This window comes from Dromiciops gliroides, chromosome 3, assembly GCF_019393635.1.
Source record: "Dromiciops gliroides isolate mDroGli1 chromosome 3, mDroGli1.pri, whole genome shotgun sequence".
NCBI lineage: Eukaryota > Metazoa > Chordata > Mammalia > Microbiotheria > Microbiotheriidae > Dromiciops > Dromiciops gliroides.
The window spans coordinates 281,115,477-281,122,077 of NC_057863.1; the positions used below are offsets into that span (position 1 = coordinate 281,115,477).

The window sequence follows — 6,601 nt, forward strand, 5'->3', positions numbered from 1 at the left end:
TAGAGAAAAGGAGTTCTAAGCCCCATATCCAGAAGGGCAGAAGAAGAGAAAGCAGAAGTTAACTTTCCTTTTAAACTAATGCAGAGATGGGTTGGTGTATGTGTGTATGTGTGTGTGTGGGGGGGGGATCCATTCTCAGTTTGCTGCATCATTCCAAAGTGCCAAGGCCATGAGCACTGAACCCAGAGAACTAGACGGGCCACCACAAGTAGGCCAGGGTCCCTCAGATGGAATGCAGGGGATGGAGCGTGAAATAAGTCCATTATGTATAAACATGTGCTTATAGCAAAGTTTCTTATGTATAAAAAATAAACAACAACAAACTCGATTTTTCAACAAGCCAAATAGAGAGAACCTGGGAAGATCCTTAAAGCCTTACATGAAATATAAGGAAAGATTGTATAGATTCTATCCCATTTCCTTTCTACATGTATGAAAATTCTTGATTTATTCTAAATCCAAGGGGTCTGTTATATAGTAACTATTACAGATGCATTTTAGAACATTATGATCTGCACCATTCACAGACGTGTTCTATACAACTCAAAGTGAAATGCAGGATTAGGTAAGTATCAGGGTAATCAGGTAGCTTGGTATAGGGAAAAGGGCATTGGACTCAGGGCCAGGGCATAGTTCTGACTGCTGCCATTGTGCCACAGCTGTTCTATATTAGGCAAGTCCAGGAGGGTGGGTTAAACTATGATTGCCCCATTTCATTCCATACTGTCTGGTTTGCAGAGTCCATGACTCTTCTTATGATATGTGCGGAATGTATTTCCTTCTTAGAATTTTGTAACTCTAAGTGTCATCCCTTCTCTGGAAGGGAAGGAAGGAAGGAAGGAAGGAAGGAAGGAAGGAAGGAAGGAAGGAAGGAAGGAAGGAAGGAAGGAAGGAAGGAAGGAAGGAAGGAAGGAAGGAAGGAAGGAAGGAAGGAGGGAGGGAGGGAGGGAAGGAAAGAGGAAGAAGGTAAGCAAGCAAGGAAGGAAGGAAGGAGAGAGGAAAGGAGGAGGGAAGGAAAGGAAAGAGGAAGAAGGAAGGAAAGAAAGGAAAAAAGAGAGGAAAGAAAGCTAAAAAAAAGAAAGGAAAAAGGGAGGGAGAGAAAGGGAAGGAAACAAGTATTTATTAAGTACCTACTGTATGTCAGGCACTATGCTGAATGATTTACAAATATTAGCTCATTTGATTTTCACAACAACTCCAGAAGGTAAGTGCTATCATTATCCCTATTTTACAGTTGAAGTAACTAAGAAAGACATCAGTTAAGTCACTTGCCCAGGATCACATAGTAAGTGTCTGAAACCAAATTTGAATTCAGGCCTTCCAGTCTCTAGGCTCAACACTCTATTTACTGTGCTACCTAGCTGCCCAAATTTTTCATTCTGGAGACTGAAATTAAATTGATATCGCTTATACACACATACACTCATTTACATATATGTGTGTTTATATCATATACGTGCATATACATACACAGTATATTATATACATATCCACATTCCTATATTGAAGCATTTTTCCACTTGGTAGGATGATTGTGTATTAGAAGTTCATTCCCTACTCCCTAGTAGAAGTTGAGTATTTGGAGAGCATTCAAATCTCAAGGAAAAAGCTATAAGCATTGGCATCTTTGAGGATCTTTGATCCTCACTTGAGAGTAGAACCCCAAGCTGTGTCCTCTTGTAAATGAAGAGGAAATTCAGAAACAAAATACCTTGGGAAGACTCATGCCCATATTAATTGGTTACTATCATATACTAACCAATGCCATTTTAATTGCTTCTCCTTGTCTTTTATTTTTACTTCCCCAACTAGCAGAGGTCTCCCCAACTAAAACTTCAATGCCCAAATGTCCCCATAGCATATAGCATATAATAGATAAGATCCTCCATGTCTTCCTTTTTAGCCCATCTCAGGTGATTGGGGAAACATTCCATTCCCATGCCTATCATTTTCCTCAACCATTTATAGAATGCAGAGATCCCAAAGGGTAGATCTAGCACAAGACACATCAGATAACTCCTCACACTATGCTGCACCTCCTTCCAAAGGAAGAAGCCTCCCTAACACAAGTCAAAAATGGGGCATATATGCATGCGTATGCATGTGTGTATACATATATACACATATATGTATACATACACACGTGTGGAGATAGAAAATATACACGTATGTGTGTATATCCACACATACATATGCATGTGTGTGCATGTGTATATGTGTATGTTAACAGAAATCTAAAATATACATTTATTGTATGTATGCATATATGTATGTGTATGTATGCATACATATGCGTGTGCATGTTTGCACGTATGTACACACACATACACAATGTGTATATATATGCATATGCATATGTGTATGTATATGCATATAGAGATTTATTAAGCAGCTACTATTTGCCAGGCACTGTGCTATGTGAATGTAAATATTCTCATTTGATCTTCACAGAAATCCTGGGAAGCAGGGGCTATTATTATCATCCTTTTTACTGTTGGGAAAACTAAGGTAGAGTTTAAATGATTTTTCCACTGTCACACAGCTATTAAGTGTCTGAGGCTAGATTTGAACTCAGATGATCTTCCTGACTCCAGGTCCAACACTCTATCCACTGTCCCACCTAGTTTCGAAGACTATCTTTGGAAGCTGCTATACTATTTCTCCTCTCTAGAGGCTAACTTGGAGGACTGCAGCATCCTATTCCCATCTCCAGCCCCCTCTGAGGTGTTGGTCAGGTGTACAAACTCTTTATGAATACATCTCTTTTGGACATGTAAGTCTTCAGTAAGGATTTTCTCCTTTTCTCTCCCGTGGTTCATATGTTGTGCTATTGTATAATCATTCATTTGGAGAAGCCTTTGTTGTCAAATATATGGACTGAAAAGGACAGAAGAAACTGTGCAGTGTCCTTATTTTAAGACTGAGTTTATAATCCAGAGATCCTCATTCAGATTGTTCCCATGACAAGTCCTATTTTTTTTAGCAAATCTCTATTTCTCAGAGCCTTTGTTTCCTTATCTGTAAAATGGAGGTATTACTAAAGTACTAAAAATTGTTTTGCAATCCTTAAAGCACTAAGAACGTGAGTTTATGTACTTTTTTTTTTGGTAAGAGTTACTGGGGTAATGAAGCCATTAGGTACTATCAGACTAGTTAATGTTTGAAAAAAAATTAAATATATAGCTGATTACTTTGAAGGCATGATTCCATCATTCAATAAGATGAAATGAGATAGTTTACATTTTTTTCATATTCTGGTTGTTTGTTATTACTTGGAGATATAGACTCAATACTTTAAGAAAAAAAGTTTTCATCGTTTTTTAAAAAACTCAAACATGTTTGGAAGTTTTTAATTCACATTGTTTCACATAATCCACCTGGATATTTTAGATTAGAGATAATATACTGGATCTCCTTACCTAGTATTACAACTAAGACCACATTTCCCTGATTCTTCATCTATGCTAATAAAGATAGCCAGTTACTGAAAAGCAAACGAAGTTTTGCACCTGGGCACTAAAATAGGGGGACGGGAGAACAAGAAGTGTACTTCCTGTTGCCACAATGATCTCCGACCTTACCTTGATGTGGCATACAAAGCAACCATCCCAGCCACCTAGAGGGACCTATCATCATGGACCTACCTCTCCCCTATCAATCACAAAAAGGACATGCCCTCCATCCCAGAAAACCTAGTGTGAATATTCTCTGTGTAATCTCCCTCCTCTTCAAACCCCTTAACATACTCTTATTAGAACCACCTTGATATATCTCTGCAAAATACTAATTTAAAAAAAAAAAGAAAAAATGAACCTGAATGAATGAATCTGAAAAAGGGAACAAGATCTAAGATTCTATGAGATCATTTCAGATTTAAGTCCTGAATTCATCTTTTGAAAAAAAATCTTCTCCAGAGGTAGGCCGGTGGCACAGTGTCTAGAGCTCTGGCCCTGGAGCAGAGTTCAAATTCAGTCTTACATACTTTAACTCCATGACTTCAGGCAAATCACTTAACTGCTGTCTGCCTCAGTTTTATCAGCTGTGAAATGAAAATAATAATTGTGCCTAACTTCCAAGTAGGAGTTGTGAGAATCAAATGAGATAGTATGTGCCAAGCATTTTGCAAACCTTCAAAAGAATGCTATCCATTATCTTCTTAACCTTTTCTCCTCCCTCCCTCCCCCACCCCAAATATCACTTTGTAACTCAACTGTTGATTGCATAGCTATTAGTTATTACAGGGCACCGAACTAGTACCTCTAATAAGTAATTTCTTCCTCTGTAAAAATGGAAAATATTCTGAAGCATATATTGTGGTTATTTAATTGCTTCAGTTATGTCTGAATCTCTGTGACTTCACTTGGGGTTTTCCTGGCAAAGATACTTGTGTGGTTTGTCATTTCCTCTCCAGATAATTTTACAGATGAGGCAACTGAGGCAAACAGGGTTAAGTGACTTGCCCAAGGTCACACAGCCAGTATCTGAGGCCAGATTTAAACTCAGGTCCTCCTGACTCCAGGGCCAGCCCTCTATCCCTTGTAGCATATATTAGTGCCTCTAATAATCTCTAATCATGTTAAAATTTAGGAATGAGAAAGAACTGAGAACCATTGTGTGACCAAAAAAAATTAAATTCTCATTTGAACCCCAAATCAACTTCTACTTTTGTTGACAAAACCTAAGGTAAGCTTAATTCATTAGGCAAACAGTGCCCACTAAGTACAATATGCTGTGCTATACTATGAAGAATTTCAAGATTTTTTTCATCAAAATAGTCATGTTGGTTCAGGGGTTAATCAGAATCTAATCTGAGCAACTGGCTCTGCTGGTTGGAGTCCCTGAGTTCTTTCCATTCTAAACTGCTGCAAGATACATTCGCCATCATGCAGGGGCTCTGATCCATGTCGGTTTCAACTGCAGTGTGTTCAATTTGCAAAGTACTGTATATAAAGTGCTTGGAGAGTCTTCTGGATAAGCCCCTCTGAAATGCAGAGTCACTTATTTTGTAGCTTTGGAAATAACACTCGAGTTAAAACTGCTTGAGAAATTTTTAAGTCTCCTGTTTCAAGAGACAAGCAGTATTAAATGGGTTCTTTAAAACAACTTGGCTAAAAGTTGAGTGGAATTTTGTTATCTAAACCCAAGAACTATTTTTAAAAAGGATAATCTAGAATCTAATAATAATTTAGAAGTTAACTCAAGGCCATGGGAAGAGCTGGAAGGGACCTTAGAGATGGTAAAGGAAGCACAAAAGTGGAAGTTGGGAGAGCACTGGACCTGGAATGAGGTTTTGTTGTTTTGTTCAGTTGTTTTTTTCAGTCCTTTCCAACTCTTCATGACCCCATTTGGGGTTTTCTTGGCAAAGATACTGCAGTGGTTTGCCATTTCCTTCTCCAGCTTATTTTACAGATGAGGAAACTGAGGCCAACAGTTAAGTGACTTGCCCAGGGTCATAAAGCCATACTAAGTGTCTGAAGCCAAATTTGAACTCAGGAAGATGAATCTTCCAGACTCCAGGCCGGGTCCTCTATCCACTGACACTTAGCTGCCCAAACCTTAAGTCAATCTAGCTTCAGATACTAAGTAGCTGAACCATCCACTTAATCTGTTTGCCTCAGTTTCCACATTTGTAAAATGGGTGGGGGGGTGATAATAAGAGCACTTACTTCCCAGGACTGTTGTAAGGATAAAATGAGATACCTGTACTTTGCAAACATTAAGGCAGTATATAAATGTCAGCAATTTTCAACCCCTGAAATTAAAAGCTGAGGAAATTTAAGGCTCAGAGAGAATGACTTGCCCAAATCACAAAACTAAAAAGTAACAAAACCCCAATTTTACTACAATCTAGTACATTTCTGCTCTTATGCCCAATGACATTCAGAACTCAAGTTTATATTTTAACAGTGCCATACAACTTTATCAAAGCTTACTTTCTATCACAGTGATGTTTGACTATTTTCTCCATGACTGACACATATTTTAATTTAGTTTATTCCCCTCAAAAATAACCTAAAGGAAAGCCTAATGTTTCAAAAAATTATTTAAAACCCAAAACCCAAGCCCTGTAGCCTTTCAGTTTTATCTAACTATTCCATTAAACTCCCACCAATCTATCTCATTTTATTCCATGTCTTTTCTGCTAAGTAAACTAGATTCCCTTGGTCCCCAACACCCACCTTAGATATTCTTCTAGGGCCTTATACCTATACCATACTTTAGAAGTCATTTAGTCCAACCTCTTCATTTTAAAGATGAAGAAACTGGGGCCCAGAGAAATCATGACTTGCCCAAGGCCACATAAACCAGGACTGAAACTCAAGTTCTAAGGCCCCAAGTTCATCTTTTCTTTCCACTGTAACTCACACTGCAATCCAATCCATATGTTGTTCATGCTCACAGGGGCTGTCTTTTAATAATTCTCAATTTTGCTCTTCTCATCTTTTTTTTTAAGTTGATCAAGGGGAACACTAATGCTGAAAGTGCAGCCCTTAACAATCTGGCCTACCCTGACATCATTATGAAATAACTGCGTAGCCTTTTTCTGCTTTCATGCCAGTTTTTAAAATCCTCCCCTTCTTCCCAACAATGACCACAAAAG

At 38.3% G+C, this 6,601-nt stretch overlaps 1 pseudogene; it reads right to left on the reverse strand.

Moving 5' to 3' along the window:
• The window catches only part of LOC122747475, a 28,540-nt pseudogene extending 23,637 nt beyond the window's left edge, over positions 1-4,903 (reverse strand).
• Between the last annotated feature and the right edge of the window lie 1,698 nt (positions 4,904-6,601).